A 21855-nucleotide genomic window follows, 5' to 3' on the forward strand; every position below is an offset into this window, starting at 1 on the left:
GCAAGCTGGCCTCAAGCATTTTCGTTTCCACCGAAATCCCGCAGCCGGGATCCTACCCCGCGACCTGTGGGTCAGCAGCCGAGTGCGTTAGCCAGTAGACCACCATGGGGCGGGGAGCACCACGATACAAGGCGAAGTTTCGTAAGATAGAAAACGCGACCACTCTGGCTATCACTGTGCGCAAAGTACCGTTCCCCGCAACACCCGTGAGGTTGTCCCCGCCGACGATGATCTATGCGTTCTCAAAAGTTGTTGAATGAATGGAGCTGTGTATATCGATATCAATGGAGTTGAACCGACGCGCTGGGCGTACGAGAGGCTGACGTGTACCAGCCGATTGTTAAGTTGAGGCCTTTACCAATTCTGCGACGTCATAAAATGGAACTGCGTTTGTCTCATCCCCGTGGAAATTTGTACGGTATCGTATTGATTTAGGTTTACATATATTCTTTGGTGTAAACCCGATGCCTTCTATCCTTTCCAAAGCTTCTGCATTTTTTGCCGCTTGTAATATAATTTAAAATCTTCAACTTAACGCATGTAGCCTTAAAAAATGCATTTATATTTACTGGTCTGTTCACGCAAAACCGCTACAATTATTGGCGTCAAATATTTTCTAATGAGTGAAACCAGGCTTGATGAAACGAAGGCAACGTTAAGGAAGAAGAGAAAAAAAAGCTCTTGCGCCGATCAATAAGAGATAAAAGTTCGAGCTCATTTGTATAAAATAAACGACCTTAAAATGAAAAAGTGAAGCAAACCACACAAGCCCACAAGTAGGGAGAGAAAGAGTAAGAGAATGAAGCCTAAAGTCAAACACATCGTTCACATTTAGAAAACCAGTGAGCGCCAACAAGTAGCACAAGCTTAAGGCGAATAAAAAGCACGAATCAGTTACGAAACAAAAACTGCCGCCGAACGACAGAAAAAAAAAGAAGCCTCTAGACACCACGCTGAGCAAAAAAAAACGTAAACCAACCATGCAAAGAGAATAGGCTAGATTGAAATAGAAAAAAAAGAACGATAGAAAAAAACTCCGATTGTCGGTTGTACGCTCGCTTCCCCAGCCCTGCCGTATGCCAGTTCCTTTACAATACCGGGCTCTTAGGCCTAACGAGGCCAACAGCTGTTGCATGAGAGACGATGAAATCGTCGAAGCGCAAACTTCCACGCTTCTTTTTCGAGACAGAGAGCAAAGGTGAACCATCGCACATTTCCTTCTTATTCCTCTTTATGCAGCAGAAACCACCTCAGCTGTCAATGAAAGTATTCCCTTATGCGTAAAAAAAAAGTTGTCCTTGAAGCTGACACAGCACATACACTAACATTCTCCCTACGTCCAACATTTATTTTTGAACGTGCCGCAACTGCTATGCTATTTGACTGGCCCTATATAGATACACCCGTATCCGCTATACGCTAGCCTGAACGTCTAAATAGACAACGAGTTGGACCATGACCAAAGTGAAAACGCTGTCCACACCTATGCGTAGCGCGGTCAAATCCTCTGCTTAGACTTTGTTTTCCCGCATGGTTTCCTATATCTAGATGCTCAATGAACTGGTCAATCAGTTCACCTTTTTAGACAGCGCTGCAGTAGTCTCCACTAAAATATCTCGATTGATTGATTGATTGATATGTGGGGTTTGACATCCCAAAACCACCATAAGATTATGAGAGACGCGTAGTCGAGGGCTCATGAAATTTTGACTACCTGGGGTTCTTTAACGTGCACCGAAATCTGAGCACACGGGCCTACAACATTTCCGCCTCCATCGAAAATGCAGCCGCCGCCGCCGAGATTCGATCCCGCGACCTGTGGATCAGCGGCCGAGTACTTTAGCCACTAGACCACTGCGGTGGGCACAAAGATAACTCGACTGAACGATTGATTCTATACTCTCAGGAGACATCAGCGGTTGGCAATTGATGCTATGCTCCGACGGACATACAGAGCCAGCACAGGGAGTTTTTTTTTAACTCGTGTCACGGAAAAACTCGAGTGTATGTGGACGAAATCAACAGACGGAACTCTAGGAAATATAGTCAGATGTTGCTCGATATACATGATCGCATGGCCAGTGCCGCAGAAGATGTCGAAAAGAGCAGCAGCACGTTATCAAGTCGCCTAACTACTGTTCCAATTCAAGTTCGGCGACGAGAGCGTTCCTCCCATCGTGTGTAATGCGCGATATACATACATATATATATATATATATATATATATATATATATATATATATATATATATATATATATATATATATATATATATATATATATATATATATAAAGGAAAGAAGTGTATACCTAAGGGCTCGTTTTTCCGTGTTTTAACACAATAATGATGAAATCTTACCGACAAGTATGCCAAGGAATGTATAGGGGAAGTTATTGGAGCACATCGAATGTAAATAAGAAGAAAGAAAAGTAGGTGAAGAAATAACGAACCGTGCGCAGGAATCGAATCTACGACCTTCGAATAACGCGTTCGATGCTCTAACCACTGAGCTATCACACGGCCTTCCCTTCATCCACCTTTTTGGGTTTATATGTGAATTTAGAAGTAGGAGTGTCAGTCAGCGCCATCTATAAGCCAAGCGGCGAGTGTGAAACACCCTTTTATGCGCATGTGTGACATCACGTAGTACGTGAACTTATTACGAGCGGGCAGCTGACCAATAGTCCCTCGTATACAACCTCATGACACCAAGTCTGCCAGTACGAGACCCTCGTTAATGAATGAGGGAAAAAATTGTATACCTAAAGGCTCGTTTTTCCGTGTTTTGACACAATAATAATGAGATCTAACAGACAAGTATGCCAAGGAATATAGGGGAAGTTATTAGAAGAAATCGAATGTAAATAAGAAGAAAGAAAAGTGAGTGAAAAAATAACCAGCCGTCAGCAAGAATCGAACCTACGACCTTCGAATAACGCGTTCGAGGCTCCAACCACTGAGCTATCACAGCGTTGTGATATATATATATATATATATATATATATATATATATATATATATATATATATATATATATATATATATATATATATATATATATATATATAAGGGAAAGAAGTGTATACCTAAGGGCTCGTTTTTCCGTGTTTTTAACACAATATTAATGAGATATAACAGACAGTAATGCCAAGGAATGTACAGGGGAAGTTATTAGAACCAATGGAATGTAAATAAGAAGAAAGAAGAAAGAAAAGTCGCTGAAAAAATTACCAACTGTGAGCAGGAATCGAACCTACGACCTTCGAATTACGCGTTCGATGCTCTAACCACTGAGCTATCACAGCGGCCCTCCCCTCATCCACTTTTTTGGGTTTATCTGTGAATTTAGAAGTAGGAGCGACAGTCAGCGCCATCTATAAGACAAACAACGAGTGTGAAAACACTCTTATGCGCATGTTTGGCGTCACGTAGCACGTGCACTTATTATGAGCGGGCAGCTGATTAATTGTCCCTCTTATACAACCTAAACACACCAAGTCTGCCAGTACGAGACCCTCGTTCAATGAAATAAGGGAAAGAAGTGTATACCTAAGGGCTCGTTTTTCCGTGTTTTTAACACAATATTAATGAGATATAACAGACAGTAATGCCAAGGAATGTACAGGGGAAGTTGTTAGAACCAATGGAATGTAAATAAGAAGAAAGAAGAAAGAAAAGTGGATGAAAAAATTACCAACTGTGAGCAGGAATCGAACCTACGACCTTCGAATTACGCGTTCGATGCTCTAACCACTGAGCTATCACAGCGGCCCTCCCCTCATCCACTTTTTTGGGTTTATCTGTGAATTTAGAAGTAGGAGCGACAGTCAGCGCCATCTATAAGCCAAACAACGGGTGTGAAAACACTCTTATGCGCATGTTTGGCGTCACGTAGCACGTGAACTTATTATGAACGGGCAGCTGATTAATTGTCCCTCTTATACAACCTAAACACACCAAGTCTGCCAGTACGAGACCCTCGTTCAATGAAATAAGGGAAAGAAGTGTATACCTAAGGGCTCGTTTTTCCGTGTTTTTAACACAATATTAATGAGATATAACAGACAGTAATGCCAAGGAATGTACAGGGGAAGTTATTAGAACCAATGGAATGTAAATAAGAAGAAAGAAGAAAGAAAAGTGGATGAAAAAATTACCAACTGTGAGCAGGAATCGAACCTACGACCTTCGAATTACGCGTTCGATGCTCTAACCACTGAGCTATCACAGCGGCCCTCCCCTCATCCACTTTTTTGGGTTTATCTGTGAATTTAGAAGTAGGAGCGACAGTCAGCGCCATCTATAAGCCAAACAACGAGTGTGAAAACACTCTTATGCGCATGTTTGGCGTCAGGTAGCACGTGAACTTATTATGAGCAGGCAGCTGATTAATTGTCCCTCTTATACAACCTAAACACACCAAGTCTGCCAGTACGAGACCCTCGTTCAATGAAATAAGGGAAAGAAGTGTATACCTAAGGGCGGACTTGGTGTGTTTAGGTTGTATAAGAGGGACAATTAATCAGCTGCCCGCTCATAATAAGTTCACGTGCTACGTGACGCCAAACATGCGCATAAGAGTGTTTTCACACTCGTTGTTTGGCTTATAGATGGCGCTGACTGTCGCTCCTACTTCTAAATTCACAGATAAACCCAAAAAAGTGGATCAGGGGGTGGGCCGCTGTGATAGCTCAGTGGTTAGAGCATCGAACGCGTAATTCGAAGGTCGTAGGTTCGATTCCTGCTCACAGTTGGTAATTGTTTCATCCACTTTTCTTTCTTCTTTCTTCTTATTTACATTCCATTGGTTCTAATAACTTCCCCTGTACATTCCTTGCCATTACTGTCTGTTATATCTCATATATATATATATATATATATATATATATTGATATATATCACAGCGTGGGTATATGTATACAATCAGCGGGGACGATTATGTCGATGCTTACACGTTAAAACGGGGTCTCAATGATTGGCATGGTACCTAGCGGAGCCCCACCAACCAAATGGCGTGGGACAGTCCGCTGACAGATATTTGCAGTACTTCACAAACCTCTTGGTTTTTGATTAAACACCTGGCCAGAAGAATTCGGCAAGAATACGGTCAGTTCGGGATATCCCTTGGTGTCCAGCGGGGATACCTTCATGGGCTAGTTTGAGCGCAGTCTCTCGCAGTTGTCTCGGTATGACCAGTTGCTCGAGTTCCTTCTCTGAGAGTAGCTTGTGCTTTCGATACAAGATACCGTCGAAAAGAAAGAAGCAGGTTTCGCGATTCTTTATAATCAACTTTTTACCAAGACTCTCATAACAATACCGTAACGATGGGTCATTTCTTTGGTATTCCTCAAGCGTCACTTTATCTATGATTGTGGCAGAGGCTTTCGGAACAGGTAGCCAGGTTGTGGCACGTGTTTCTTTCACTGCTGCAGCACTATCACCTAGTGGCACTTGATCTGTGGGTCCATGAGGTGTGCAAGTTGTCTCTACTGTCATCGGTAAGTAGCCGAATCGTTTACGACATCACTTTGCGTGTCGTCCGCGATGACGGGCATGGGCGAGTTAGCGAGTTTTCTGACTACCTTCCCTGTGCTGTAATCACGATTCCTCTCATGATGGTGCTGAGGTTTGTGCGAATATTCTAGCTCTGTAGATCGTGCACCTTCGATGTTGCCTAGCACGACATCATATAGAGGGTTCTTCATGAATTTAACTCGCACGACACCGGTAAAGAACGGTGTGTCAATAGAAACTATTGCCTCCGGCAAGTAGTACACTGTTCTATCGCGCAGGCAAACTGGACTTTTAGTGCCCGTAAACTTCTCTTCCGGGACAAGTGTTTCTCGTACTACTACTGTGTTGCATCCCGCATCTCGAAGTACAGATAACGCTTTGCCCTCAAGCAATCCTCTCACTGCAGGCAGAGTTCTGACATCAGCCACAGTTGGGGTTGACGTCGACGTCGAATTCACGACTGGGATGGTCTCCCCAGTCTGGAGTACGACGTACCCTTCATCCGGATCTACCGGTGTGTCAGCGTTGTCTCCTTCTTTGGGTGACAGCATGCACGACGGCAACCGCTTTTCCTAGGTTCGAGTTGTCTCCGCAGACGAACCGTTCTTGCCACTCGACCAGCCTGTTGGTTACTGGTTATTTCTTGTCCGAAACTAACATTCAGACACGCGGTGCCCTGTCCTATTGCACAAGAAACACAGACTTTGGTCCTTGAACTGGCGCTTAGCAGTTTCTGCTTTACGAGCATCTGCTGAGCTCTCCTTATACAGCTTGTCCTTGCCCAAATCGGACAAATCTTGGGCTTCCAGAAAGTAATCTGCGTTCTGCGCTAAAGAGTGCAATTTCTTACAGTTCCTCTCCTTCAGAAATACCCTCAGGGTGGGTGAGCATCCCTTCATGAACTGTTCTGAAATCATTACGTCGCGAAGAGCGTCATATGTTTTCTCGACATTAGCCAGCTCCATTGAACGGTCGAAATGACCTGCTATGCGAGAAGCATGTTGCAGCCCCGTCTCCTTGTCCTCTGGTCTCGCCTTGCGAAATTTCTCGCGGTATCCTTCAGTCGTATACCGGAATCGTAACAGCAGTGTTGCCTTCACCTGATCATAGTCGGTGGCGGAAGCAGAGTCAAGTTGACTAATCACGAATAACGCCTGTCCCGTCAGGCACAAGCTCAGCGAAAAGGGCCATTTGCTCCAAGGCCACACCTGAGACACCACGACGCGCTCAAAACGCTGCAGATATGCGTCGAGGTCATCACGCATCTCGTTGAACAGTGCACATAGCTTGTGCGGGCCACAGCTATCCATTACAGCTGGGGACGCTGCGTCGTCGCTTTCTGGTCGCTTTATCTCTCCCGCGTTTGAACCAGTCGTTGGCTCTTGCAAATTTAGCTTCAACTGCAAAACACGCTCCTCGGCTTGCAGCCGTCTTTCCTCCAGCGCTATCTTTTCTCGCTGCTCGTCGCAAACGTGCGCGCGAAGGTCCCTTTCGATAACACGCTCTGCATCAACCCATTCCTGTAGTGGTGATCCCGTTAGACCCATGTCCGTTCCGATCGCGTGCAATTTCTCTAAATCCATCGGTTCGTCCCGCCCGTCTGGCTCTCGGCAAGAAGGTAACGCCGGTCTATCCTTGCAGGCTCGCCAAATTTTGTGGGCAACTGTGGGCAAAGGTTGGCCCGATGAGGACAGAGGACGCTCGAGAAAAACAAGAGACTTTTATATACACGAAGACGAACAAGGGAATACACACTACATAAACTTACACAAATGTACACGCGTTCACGGTCTTACGCGGAAGGGAAGTTAATGTTCTGGTTCATCCACTCACGCTTAACTCTTGGAGCGTGAACGTTGCGATTGACCTGGAGCTCTCTCGTAGTCAGGAGGTTGTGTGTCTTGTGCTTGCAGAGTTCGCACCGAATCGGGGCCCGGCCTAGAAGATAACCGCCAGGGGCATCCCAGCACGGTGGTCAAGGCCTGGGCTTGCCTGCACCCACCGAGAACAGCGTACCGCCGACTGCCGCGAAGAGACCTGGGACAGCGTCTCGCTCTGAGAGCAGAGCAGCAGCTGTCCGTGACGAACGTTGCTTCAGACCAACCCGGAGATGAGGTGGGGCGATGCCCAGTCCGGGACGCACCCGAGGACTTCAACGCCGAGACGAGGCCCGGACACGGAGGGTCAGAACGAGCAGTCGGGGCGTGGCCCGAACGTGTCCTTGCGTTCTGCTCTCTGAGAGTAGTCGAGCTGTCCCCGTGGCTCGGGAGCTTTTCACGAGGTACGCGCACGAGCACGCGCATAGGCGTGCTTTATCGTTTCACCACTATCACCATCATGATGATTCCCGCGCACCCTGAAATACTAAATCGGCCCTGCACACCAATATTCTATGTCAAAGCACCACGCACATTCTTCAGGGCAATGTTTTTCACCACAATATATATATAATGTTACGGCGAAGATTTATTCACCGACAGCAGGGCTTGCTAATGGCTTAAAGAGCGCACAGTCATGCAGGCCAACGAGGGAAGCTCGAGAGACCAACCGACAAGAACCACGTTATCGTCTTCCTTCTTTCGGGTGCCATTTCAGCTGTGCAGAAGCGACAGTTCCATACACGTATCATCACCCCGGCAGGTAAGGCACCGTCTCGGCGCCAGTTAAATGAGCGATTCCACGTTGTAGGGCTTGAGACCGGAAACGTGGACTATTTCCGTTCTAGGTGCAGCAGCCGATGAGTTTGTGGTAGCGGCGATCTTGTTGGTCACAGGTGTGACCTGAAGAAGGACTTGGTAGGGCCCAGCATATCGCGATAGTAGTTTCTCGCAGAGGCCGACACGTCGAGATGGGAGCCACAGGAGAACAAGAGATCCCGCAGAAAAAACGGCATCCCCATGTTGACGGTCGTAAAGGGAATTTGTGCTGTCTGCGACGACGATAACCGAGCGCGGGCTACCGTGCGTGCCGTGAGAGCACGGGTGATCGCATCCTGAGCGTGCGAAGTCGAGGATGGTTGGTCTGATGAAAGCAGTGCGTCGAAGTGCAGTAAGGGATGACCTCTGAAGAGTAGATAAAAGGGGGAGTAGCCTACTGTTTCATGACGCGACGAGTTATAGGCGAAGGTGACGAATGGCAGAGCTATGTCCCAATCAGTGTGGTCGGTAGATAGGTAGATCGAAAGCATGTCTGTCAATGTGTGGTTTAGGCGCTCTGTGAGGCCGTTAGTCTGAGGGTTGTAAGATGTAATGAAGTTGTGACGGGTAGCACAAAATCGAAGTAGATCATCAACCACACGAGAGAGAAAGTAGCGACCACGGTCTGTCAGCAGACACGGTTGGTGCCATTCTGTATCTGAGCGAGTATAGCACCAATGCCATAGCCACTTGCATCGGTGCGAAGATCTTTTCGAGCCGCTGGATCAAAATTATCCAACGCAGGTGGTGATGTGAGGGCGGTAATCAACGACGTGAAGGAATGGTCTTGATCCTTCCCCCAAGATAATGCCACGTTCTTTTTGAGGAGATCTGTGAGGGGCCTATCAATATCCGCGAAGTTGAACACAAAGCGGCGGAAGTATGAGCAGAGCCCAATTAAACTGCGAACTTCTTGTGTGGAACGCGGAACCGAGAAGTCTCGGCCTGCACGGGCTTTGTCAGGGTCGGGTTGAACACCAGTGGCGTCAACAAGGTGGCCAAGTAGTTTAATCTGCTGGCGTCCAAATGAGCATTTCGACGAATTCACTTGTAGACCAGCGCAACAAAAAAACGTAAAGAATTGCCGAGAGATGAGACAGGTGGCTTTCGAAGGAGGGCGAGAAAACAATTACATTGTCCAGATAGTAAAGGCAGGTCGACCATTTGAAACCGCGGAGAAGAGAGTCCATCATACGTTCAAAAGTAGCCGGGGCATTGCACAACCGAAAAGGCATGACCTTGAATTGGTAAAGGCCGTCAGGTGTGATAAATGCTGTTCTTTCGTGGTCGCAGTCGTCGACCTAAATTTACCAGCATCCGGATCGAAGGTCAAGGGACGAGAAATAGTTGTCGCCGTGGAGGCAGTCGAGCGCATCATCGATTCGGGGTACAGGATAAACGTCCTTCTTGGTGATCCGATTCAGGTGGCGATAGTCGAGCAAAAGCGCCAGGTATTGTCCTTTTTAACTAAGACCACAGGAGATGCCCAAGGTCTCCATGAAGGCTCAATGACGTCTTTGCTCTGGATTTTCTCGACCTCCGTTTGTATAACTCGGCGCTCAGCATGTGACACGTGATAAGGGCGTTTGTGGAGTGGACTGGCATCGCTGGTGTCGATGCTTTAGGTTACGGCGCTTGTGTGGCCCAGGGGACGGTCGTCGACGTCAAAGATATCCAGGTAAGAAAATAGAACACCCCGAAGCGCTGTAACTTGGGAAGGTAAGAGGTCGCTGGATATCATTTAGTCAAGGAACGCCTAATAGTGCTAGGTGATGACAGGTTACGTGTATAGAACTGTCGCCTAGGCACAGCTGAAATGGCACCCGAAAGGAAGAAGACGACAACGTGGTTGTTGTGGGTTGGTCTCTTGAGCTTTACCCGTTGGCCTGCATGACTGTAGGCTCTTTAAGCCGTTAGCAAGCCCTGTTGTCTGAATAAATCTTCCCCATAACATCTTTTGGTGGAAGGTGCGGGGTCTTCACAGAACCCACCTATGGAACCCCGCAGTGGACGCCAGCGTTGTCCAGCCGCATTGCTTGAAAGCGGCACTCAGGCCTCGCCATCCACGCCAGCTCCATCACCTGTAATTCCCCCCATCTTCTTGACCCTGGCACGTTTTCCGGGACGGACAGCATGGACGTCGAAGAATGGCTCGCATTATTCGAGTGCGTCAGCAAGCACTACAGGTGGGACGAGACGGTTATGCTGGCAAATATTCTATTCTACCTACAGGGTACGGCACGCGCCTGGTCTGAGATGCATGAAGAAGAACTAACCAGCTGGGACACCTGCAAGCAAAAGCTTCGCGACTTGTTCGGTCGGTCAGTTCCTCGTCAGATGGCAGCCAGGCAGGAACTCGCGTCACGTTTTCAATCATCGAGGGAGTCGTACGTCACATATATCCAAGACGTACTGGCACTGTGCCGGAAGACTGGCAAAAACATGTCCGAGGCGGAAAAGATCAGCAACGTGTTGAAAGGCATTGCTGATAATGCTTTCAACATACTAATGTGTAAGAACTGTACCACTGTCGACTCCATCATATCTGAATGCCGACGATTTAAACAAGCTAAAAGCAGGCCAACGAGGGAAGCTCGAGAGACCAACCACAACCACCACGTTGTCGTCTATATAGGTCACACTGACGAAGGCTGGCCCACCAGCCTAAACGTTTGTGATTAATAAAAGTGTTTCATCGTACGTCGTGCTTTCTCGCTTCCGTCTTTACTTTGGAGCCAGTGCGCTTCCTTCTTCGCTACGTCTATATATATATATATATATATATATATATATATATATATATATATATATATATATATATATATATATATATATATATATATATATATATATATATATATATATATATATATATATATATATATATATATAAAATTAAGTAGAGCCTCCGTGAGCAGTCACAACGTCACAACACGGTTTATTTGGACGTTTCAGCCTGAGTCTGACCTTCATCAGGATTGAAGGTACAGTTTGACGGTGTTCAGCTTCATATAATCTTAATCAGAGGGGTAGAAACAGAGGAAGAAAAAAAAGAAGGTGGGCTCCTCCGGGCGCCTCCTTTCATTTTTCCTTCCCCTCCCTCTCTATCGCGCTTTTCTTCTTTTCGCCTTTAGGATGTCTGAAGTCTGTGTATCCTTCCTTTCACTAATGTATTGTTCCGGACAAGATGGCGCCGCATGGCTTTGGTGTTTCGGTGTGGGGCAAAAGAGCTTTTTTAAGAAGTTTAAGCCTTTAACTACTCAGCGCCTCGTCGACATCTCGTCGTTGGAAGAGGGGCGCCGCTTATTGCCTAAGAGGCTGGCAAGCGGGTGCAATGTCAATTCTTGCCCGCTTCTGGATTACGCGTGCAGTAGGGGCCGCCCGATTGCGCACAGAGTTGTTGTAGGGCGCATATATATATATATATATATATATATATATATATATATATATATATATATATATATATATATATATTTATATATATATATATATATATATATATATATATATATATATATATATATAAGGGAAAGAAGTGTATACCTAAGGGCTCGTTTTTCCGTGTTTTAACACAATATTAATGAGATATAACAGACAGTAATGCCAATGGCATTACTGTCTGTTATATCTCATATATATATATATATATATATATATATATATATATATATATATATATATATATATATATATATATATATATATATATATATATATATATATATATATATTGTACCGAAGCATAGTGGCGCCAGTTCTGTGCCAGCGTGAAAGAAGACGTTCACGTCCGTGTGTGGCTCGTGCTTGCCGGGTTCCTGCCTGTACCAGCTTGTTGCGGCTAACGTTTCTGGAATAATAACCTGTGTTTTTACGCAACCTTGCTCGTTGCATTTGGTGGAAACGTGCTGGGTAACGTCCTGGAGCTCCGCAGCCGTAAGCTACCATCTCAGTCCACGATGACCGAGCGCGTCGATCCCCCACAAGGCTCTTCCACGCTGCCACCCGTCATGTGTTCTGGTGTACTTCGTCTGCGTGACCCACCAGTATACAACGGCACTAAAGATCAAGATGTCGAGGACTGGCTGGCAGAGTACGAGCATGCCAGCGCGATTAACAAGTGGGATGACCCTGCGAAGCTGATTCACGTCATCTTCTACTTGACGGATTTGGCCAACCTATGGTTCACCAACCACCAAGCCGACATCCCCACCTGGTCGGTTTTCAAAGAGGCCGTCACCTCGTTTTTCGGTCGTCCAGCCATGCGTAAGCTTCGCGCTGAACTGGGACTGCGGGGACGATTTCAGCGAAACGGTGAGAGCTTCACGAGCTACATTGAGGATGTGATCAGCCTCTGTAGGCGAGTTGATGCCAGGATGACGGAGGCTGACAGAATAAAGAACATAATGAAAGGCATTGATGACGACGCTTTTCATATGCTTGTGGCCAAAGACCCACAGACCGTCACGGCCTTGATTCAGTTATGTCAAAGTTTCGATGAGCTGCGCAAGCAACGAGTTTCTACACGTCGTGCTAATACGCAGACAGCTGATATTTCGGCCTTGGAGTGCAAAAGCAGTGGCTCCGACTACAGCGTGTTAATGCCTCAAATTCAACAGTACATCCGGGAGGAAGTTGCTCGACAGCTCTCTCTTGTCGCCACCATCAACGAGACCCCCACAACACTGGACCACTCACTTCGCCGTGCTATTCAGACGCAAGTTGCCGAGGCTCTCCCTTCGCCCACATCCCCAATATCAGTGGCTGCACCGCTGACTTATGCAGAAGCCGTCCGCCGACCTTCTGCCCAACCGCCGCTCCCTTCATACAGTCCAGCCACCAACTACTACAGGTCACCAGTTTCAGTTTATCTGGTAAATCGGCCCATTCCACCACCTCGAGCACCTGTCAACTCTTGGCGTACTCCGGATAACCGGCCCGTCTGCTACAACTGTGGTATTCCAGGACATGTCGCGCGCTACTGTCGTCGCCGTGGATTCTATTTTAATGATGTGCAGCATTCCGGCAACATACCTCGGCCATCAGAATCGCATCTGACACCTGATTCACATGACCCCCGCTCACGTCGACCAGACCTCAGCTGACGTCGATCTCCTTCACCCCGTCTTCGGTCTCCTTCCCCCATGCTTCGCCGTTCCAATCACGCCCAGGAGGAAAACTAACAGTCGCAGTTCCTGAGGCAAGAGCTGCGCCACCGACGAAATTTCCAAGGCCTCATCTATCGCCCCCTAACGAGATTGCCGCGTTTGTGGACGGTTTCGCCACAACTGCTCTTGTCGATACAGGTGCCGCTATTTGTATAATCAGTGAAGTGTTATGCCGCAAACTGAACAAAGTGACGACTCCACTGGTTGAAATTTCTTTACGCACGGCGAGTTCACAACATGTCCAACCTTCTGCCACATGCACTGCTCGTGTTGAGATTCAAGGAGTGATTTACATCGTAGAATTTGTCGTCCTTCCGCATGCGTCTCATGAAATCATCCTGGGATGGAACTTTCTTTCCGCTAATCATGCGGTTGTCGACTGCGCTCGTGCTCAACTCGTTTTGTTTCCATTCAGCACGACATTCATAGATCTCCCTCGCTCACCCAAAAAGGTGATCGTCGCCGCTGACGTCGTCATTTCTGCTTTTTCGGTCACCGCGGTATCTCTTTTGTGCAACTCCGTTTCCGATTCAACTGCCCTATTTATGCCGTCACAAGAATGCGCTCGTCGCCGGAACCTTGTCGTCCCGTTTGCCGTCATAACACTTGCCGATGGCTCCAGTGTCGTGTACGTGTGCAATCCGTTCCCTTGTCCCGCTACCTTATTGCATGGCGAATGCATTGGGAGTCTTGACACTTATGATGACATCTTTTCTTTCGATGCCCGTTCTGATACGACACCGATGTCCGCGGATGCTGTCACAGCTGGCACCGCGCCCTCACTACCTGACGAAGACGTTCTGTTGCGCAGCGTAGACACCGGCCTTACGCAAGACCAGCGCAATCAGCTCATTCAACTACTTGATCGTTTCCGCGCCTCCTTCGACCACGGACAACCTCCCTTGGGACGCACGTCAGTTGTCGCTCACCATATCGACACCGGTCATCATACTCCACTTCGTCAGCGCCCCTACCGCGTCTCGCAGGCCGAGCGTGACGTCATCACTCAACACGTCAACGAGATGCTGCAACGTGGTGTTATTCAGCACTCACACAGTCCTTGGGCTTCGCCAGTGGTCCTCGTGCGGAAAAAGGATGGCTCCATCAGGTTTTGCGTGGATTATCGTCGACTAAACAACATCACACGCAAGGATGTTTATCCCCTGCCACGCATTGATGACGCCTTGGATTGCCTTCAAGGTGCGGAGTTTTTCTCTTCACTGGATCTGCGCTCTGGATATTGGCAAGTACCAATGGCTGAACCAGACCGTCCAAAAACGGCGTTTGTGACCCCTGACGGCTTATATAAATTTAATGTAATGCCCTTCGGTCTTTGCAATGCGCCTGCGACTTTTGAAAGAATGATGGACAGTGTCCTCAGGGGACTTAAATGGCACATCTGTCTTTGCTATTTAGATGACATAGTTGTATTCTCGGCGAATTTTGAAACTCATCTTTCCCGTCTGGAACAAGTTCTCCAGTGCCTTACGGCAGCCGGGTTGCAACTTAACTTCAAGAAGTGTCGTTTTGGCGCCCGCAAACTCACAATTCTCGGCCACGTCGTTTCAAAAGAAGGAATATCGCCAGATCCTGCCAAACGGCGTGCCGTTGCCGAGTACCCCAAGCCTACTACCCTAAAGGAGCTTCGTAGTTTCATAGGCTTGTGTTCCTATTTTCGGCGTTTCATTCGCAATTTTGCCTCTATAATTGCCCCTCTGACTCAGCTTCTCTCCCGTAGCATGGACCTCTCTGGCTGGAATTCCCACTGCGATGAGGCATTCACGGCGCTACGCCGGCTTCTCATCTCTCCGCCAGTTCTCCGCCACTTCGATCCCAATGCACCCACTGAAATTCACACGGATGTAAGCGGTGTCGGCCTCGGTGCCATTCTCGCTCAACGCAAGGATGGCTGCGACGAGTACGTTGTCGCCTATGCCAGCCGTACACTAACGAAGGCAGAGTCCAACTATTCCGTTACGGAAAAGGAGTGCTTGGCTATCATTTGGGCTATAGAAAAATTTCGCACCTACCTTTACGGAGGCCAGTTTGATGTTGTCACAGATCACCATGCCTTATGCTGGTTAGCGTCCATGAAAGATCCTACTGGCCGCCTCGCTCGTTGGGCTTTACGCCTTCAGGAATACGATATCCGTGTTGTTTATCGCTCAGGACGCGCGGTGGTCTAGTGGCTAAGGTACTCGGCTGCTGACCCGCAGGTCGCGGGTTCAGATCCCGGCTGCGGCGGCTGCATTTCCGATGGAGGCGGAAATGTTGTAGGCCCGTGTGCTCAGATTTGGGTGCACGTTAAAGAACCCCAGGTGGTCAAAATTTCCGGAGCCCTCCACTACGGCGTCTCTCATAATCAAATGGTGGTTTTGGGACGTTAAACCCCTCAAATCAATCAATCGCTCAGGACGCAGACATTCAGACGCCGATGCACTATCCCGTTCTCCACTGCCTCCTGACCTTGCGTGCTTATCAACTGCCATTTGCGATTCGTCATCGTTGAGCATCAGTGACATGCCATCCGAACAGCGCAAGGATCCCTGGATCAATTCTTTGCTCGACGTCCTCTCTCACAGTTCGTCAGAAACGACTTCACGCTCCCTCTCTCGTCAAGCAAGACACTTTGCTGTCCGTGAAGGCTTGTTGTATCGCCGCAATTACGTGACGGATGGCCGTAGGTGGCTCCTTGTCATCCCTCGTCATTTGCAATCGGACATCTGCGCTGCCTTTCACGATGATCTTACGAACTATCGGCCAATTTCTATATTACCCATATTCTCGAAAGGCTTGGAAAAAATTATTTTTAAAAGACTTATGAATTTTTGTATGAAGTTTAACATAATATCCCAATCTCAACATGGTTTTATGAAGGGCAGGTCGACGGAGACTGCTTTACTAGCTCAGAAAGAAATAATCCTTAAATCGTTTGAGAGTAAAGAACTTTGCATTGGTGTTTTCATAGATTTTTCTAAGGCTTTCACCGTCTCTGTCATCATACTTTATTTGAAAAATTAGAAGTATATGGTGTTCGCGGCATTCCACTTTCCCTCTTGAAATCTTACTTCAAGTACCGCTCACAATGTGTAAAAATTAAGGATTCATTTTCTTCTCTCCAGGCAATAACCACAGGGGTTCCGCAAGGTAGCATTCTAGGACCGCTGCTTTTTAACCTATACATAAATGACATTGTCAAGGTCAGTGACAAAGCTAAATACATAATATACGCGGATGACACCAGCATTTTCTTTACAGGTAATGACATGACTGCCATGACCACACTTATAAACACTACGCTAGAAAGCTTAAACACATGGAGTGAACGAAATTCATTACTTATTAATGCAACAAAGACAAAAGCTGTAGTTTTTCATTCGCGGAGACTGATTTCCTTAGACAATAGATTACGTATAGGTAGCGCGGCTGTTGAAATCGTAGAAACCGTTAAAACATTAGGAGTACTTTTTAATTGCACAATGTCGTGGGATCCTCAGATTAATAATCTAATTACCAACCTATCAAAATGTGTGGGCATACTTGCACGAATGCGTTATTTTCTTCCAGTTTCTGTTAAACTAATACTTTATAACAGCTTGTTTTTGTCGCATGTAAATTATTGTCTTTTGGTATGGGCAAGTACGACAGCAACCAACATAAATAAAATATACAGACTACAAAAGAAAGCGATCAGGTTTATAGCAAATGTTGACTACTATGCACACACAGATGAACTGTTTCAGCGCTATAATATTGTCCCAATTCACAAACTTTACGAGTATTCCCTAGCAATAAGATATAAGCAATCTCTTTTTCATAACAATCGTGCCTTCCTAGATATTTTTGAACTGGAAACGCATGCTAATCCGTACCCTACTCGTCACCAACAACGTTGGAACCTTCCATTCTGTAGAACAAATTTTGGGCGACAAATGTTATGTTTTAGTGTTCCTTTGTTATTAAATAAATTACTGGAGGCGAAAATAATCCTTGAGAAATGCAGTGCACGTGACATTAGGCAAGTGCTTTTATCGTGAAAATTGAGAAAATGGTGGTCCAGGCATTCATGGAACTCTCTATATATGTATATGTGTGTGTATATATGTGTGTATATATATGTGCGTATATATATATACATATATATATGTATATGTGTGTATATATGTGTATATATATGTCTGTATATGCATCTCCATATGTGTGTGTATATTTATGTGAATGTGTGTACACGCAATTTCTATGCATAGCATTGTTGTCATATATATAGTATTCTGTATTCCGTCATATTTTGCATTGTACTTCGGAATTTGGGCCGAACTACTTACGCATAATATAACTTAATAAAACTTGTTGTTGGGCTAGTTGGTTATACATCATATACTTAGAAATTTGGCGCAACCTCGACTCACGCAAACACTCACACAAGCACACACACTTACACCAGAGCAACACACACGACACGCAGCGACACTTACGCATATTAGTCTCTGTATATAGCATTACTGTACGTGCATCTTCCGACTTGTACTGCGCTAAACATCTCATGGCTTATGTTCGTTGCCTATATGTTCATGGCCTATGTTTCTTCACCCATGTCCACGTTGCTTGCCATGTATTAGGGAGGCTCGGGTTCTCCTCAAGTGACAAAACGTCACTTTTCTCCCGAGCCTGCCCTCATCCTTGGGATGAAATAAAATTGAATTGAATTGAATTGAATTGAATGACCCACAGTGTGGTCACGCTGGAGTATTTCAGACTTACTCTCGCCTTCGTCTAAGATACTACTGGCGCGGCATGTATCGGCACGTTCGCCAGTACGTTCGGTCATGCACCACGTGTCAACGACTCAAGACGCCTTCTCACAGCACTGCTGGTCCTTTGCAACCCCTAACCTGCCCAGCGAGACCATTCGACCGCGTCGGAATCGATATTTATGGTCCTCTAGCCAACTCTCTTCGAGGCAACCGGTGGATTATCGTCGCCGTGGATCATTTAACACGCTACGCTGAAACATCTGCGCTGCCTGCTACCACTGCGAAAGACGTTGCGTCATTTCTTCTTCACCATCTCATTTTGCGACACGGTGCACCTCGTGAATTACTCAGTGACCGTGGGCGCGTGTTTCTCTCGAACGCCGTCGACGAGCTACTCAAGGCATGTCGCACTGTCCATAGGAAATCCTCGGCATACCATCCCCAAACCAATGGCATGACAGAACGCTTTAACCGTACCCTTGGAGATATGCTTCCCATGTACGCCTCTGACGACCACACTAATTGGGACCAAGTGCTCCCTTTTGTCACGTATGCGTACAACTCTGCGCCACAAACAACCACTGGCTTTTCTCCTTCCTTCCTTCTGTATGGACGTGAGCCATCATGCTCCATGGACACCATTCTCCCTTACAGGCCTGATGTTTCCGAAGCGACGCCTGTTTCCGAAGCAGCTGCTTATGCCGAAGAGTGTCGTCGACTTGCTCGCTCATTTACCGCACAAGACCAATGGCGCCAGAAAACTGACCACGATTCCTCTGCGTCTACTGTACACTATAACCCAGGAATGCTGGTTTGGCTCTGGGTCCCGTCTACCCCTCCCGGTCTTTCCCCGAAGCTTTCGTCGAAATACCATGACCCCTACCGTGTGGTGCGGCAAACATCTCCTGTCAACTATGAAGTTGAGCCCATTGATCCACCCTCGGACCAACGCTGCCGTGGGCGTGAAACAGTACACGTATCACGCCTCAAACCGTGCTATGACCCCCTTGTCGTGTCCTTTCCCTAGGTCGCCAGGTTGGCTCCTTTCTGCGCGGGGAGTAATTGTACCGAAGCATAGTGGCGCCAGCTCTGTGCCAGCGTGAAAGAAGACGTTGATGTCCGTGTGTGGCTCGTGCTTGCCGGGTTCCTGCCTGTACCAGCTTGTTGCGGCTAACGTTTCTGGAATAATAACCTGTGTTTTTACGCAACCTTGCTCGTTGCAATATATATATATATATATATATATATATATATATATATATATATATATATATATATATATATATATATATATATATATATATATATATATATATATATATATATATATATATATATATATATATATATATATATATATATATATATATAGAGAGAGAGAGAGAGAGAGAGAGAGAGAGAGAGGTATAGCTGCCATCCTACAGAAGATTACCGTATGGATTCACAAATAATTCAAGTGCATGTCGGTGGCCATGTACATTGTGAAGCAGTGCACGGGAAGCACGAAGTCTTGTTGGCATAATTTGATCTGATGTTTGAAGGTTATATCAGTTATAAGGAAATGCGTTACGTTGAGAGTTATGGAACATGTTGATAGAAAAGTAGTAGTGGCGCTTATGGGCATAGAATACACTTACACCGTTATTGTTTTTTTTTGTGCTTTCCTGAAGTCAGGATATCTGCATACAATCTGCAAATGCCGTTGAAAGACGATAGTCTTGCGTGTGGGAAGAGTGAACAAAACAATTATTTGATGTTCTGCGCAAGAAAATCTCTGAATGGTATTCCGGAGGCGCTGCGTCAGAGCGCCTCGAGCGTGCAGCGGAGGTGAACGAGAGCATCAAGTCACGTCACACGTGAGACGTGAGCGCCATCTAGCAGTTTCTTTTGGAAAACAAAGCGCGTAACCATGCGCGCCATCTCAAAGGTGATAAGCTGTAGAACGCGAGGTGGCGGGTAGGTGCCACCACCATCTCGTTTTATCAAAGCGATGGAAACACTCCCCGTTACGCGCAAGCGTTACATGGTAAGCGCAGCGTGATAAGCGCTACGGTCCTTAAAATTACTTATGTATGCGTTTTCTAGTAAGAGATGCATATGCAGAATATATGCATGTTGTTATGGGGCCCCAGACATGCGCAATAATTGCTTTTTAATTGACAAAGGCACAAGCATGAACGCTCAACCTTGAGCAACATTGGTGGTTGCTGCGGATGGGGTCGGCTGTTTCAAGTACCCGATGCCGGTAAGAGTGGGCAAACAGACAATTGTACAGACTGACAGACAAACCAAAATTTTTGCGTCGAAGGTCCCCAAGAAAGACCATCGTCTTTAAAAGCAAAACTAATTGCATAGACGAAGTTGGTCTTCAACCCGAACCCACACACGCTCCGAGAGCGAGTTTCTGAATGGCGTATTCGGTTGGCCGCTCTGGTCCTCTGGCTCGGAGTCGCCGGATTCAGAGGGAGCTCGCGATTGGAGCGTGAGGGGAAGCGTACCAACATATTACATCGGCGATCTTAGAGCGCTGGGAACAGCGCACCTGTGGCGCCACTGTGAAGTCAGCGCGGGAAGCTGCCGGGTAAACATTGCTGCACCGCGTGAACAAATGTTGTCGATCAGTTCAGTGAATATCTGAGATGTCTGACCTTTTTTACACTCTTTCTCTCTCTCTCCCTCTGACATGATTGGGCACAGCGAAAGCCTTCTGAGCTGTGCACACAAATCTGGCGATCGTCCTCGCCTGAACTGCTATCTTCAAGGCAAATCACCAGGCTGTCTGTGATCTGCTGCGATCCGTCCTCTTGGCCAGATCGCACCACGTTCCCACTTCGAAGTGAGCGCGCTCGGCAGCGCTTTGAGTCAGAAGCCGACGCTATGAAAGAGCCAACCGAAGGTAATCCGCGCACTCGAATCCTACCAACCCAAGGCACAGCTACTTTTCACAGTGCTCGAAAACGCCCAACCAATTACGCCATAATACTTGGCCGCAGAAACACGTCGCCTGCACAAAGTGTAATATCAGAAAACCATGTATGCGTGGTGCGAAAACAAATGTTCGAACATTTTCTGTAAAAGCATCACTAAGTTTTGTGGTGCCGTATACCATACGCAGATGATTATGCAAAGGTGATTTAAGAACAGCTCACATCAGAAACTTTCCCCACACATGTGCTTCGGTCATCGCGCATTATGTTTTCAAAGCACTGCTTAAGGAACTCACAAACGCTAGAAATAAGTACACGCAGCGCTGTAGGCAGCAAAGGCTCACCAGGAGAGTGAATGCACTAGTACCTTTGACGAGAACCTCTGCATTGTCGGCTAAATGCCGTCACTGGTTGTCTACATTGACTGAGAAGAATGACGCCAAAATTTTTTCTATTCCTTTTTTAAATTGTGATGAAGATGCAATCGACAGAGCCACTCAGGGATAAGCAGCCAAATTTTGGCCGCAAGCACGGGCTCAAGACGAGTAATATAACCTCTACTGGTCAGCCACTGCGGAGCAGTGCTTTGATAAGTTTCTTCTTTAGGGGCGAAGCTCCTTATAACAGCACTCGTTCGTCCCTCGTAGTCGTAGTAGTAGTGTCTAATCAGTCTTACATTTTGACCTCCAAGGTGGTGCCGGTGGGAGATTTCTTCTGTGCGCTGTTGAACAATAAAAAATTTGCAGCGTGCGCGTTAACTAAAAGCCGAATTCTCCTGTCTCTCATTCCCCCTTA

General features: G+C 46.6%; 4 non-coding genes across 4 annotated transcripts; 1 reads left to right on the forward strand and 3 right to left on the reverse strand.

Moving 5' to 3' along the window:
- Positions 1–3233: 3233 nt before the first annotated feature.
- On the reverse strand, positions 3234–3306 carry TRNAT-CGU (transfer RNA threonine (anticodon CGU)). The gene has a single exon. It is a non-coding gene; the product is annotated as a tRNA-Thr (tRNA).
- A 390-nt stretch (positions 3307–3696) lies between these two features.
- Positions 3697–3769, reverse strand: TRNAT-CGU (transfer RNA threonine (anticodon CGU)). The gene has a single exon. It is a non-coding gene; the product is annotated as a tRNA-Thr (tRNA).
- A 390-nt stretch (positions 3770–4159) lies between these two features.
- TRNAT-CGU (transfer RNA threonine (anticodon CGU)) lies at positions 4160–4232 on the reverse strand. Its single transcript has one exon. It is a non-coding gene; the product is annotated as a tRNA-Thr (tRNA).
- Positions 4233–4681: 449 nt separating this feature from the next.
- Positions 4682–4754, forward strand: TRNAT-CGU (transfer RNA threonine (anticodon CGU)). The gene has a single exon. It is a non-coding gene; the product is annotated as a tRNA-Thr (tRNA).
- The last annotated feature ends 17101 nt before the right edge of the window (positions 4755–21855 follow it).

This window comes from Rhipicephalus microplus, chromosome 8 (assembly GCF_043290135.1).
Source record: "Rhipicephalus microplus isolate Deutch F79 chromosome 8, USDA_Rmic, whole genome shotgun sequence".
NCBI classification, from domain to species: Eukaryota; Metazoa; Arthropoda; class Arachnida; order Ixodida; family Ixodidae; genus Rhipicephalus; species Rhipicephalus microplus.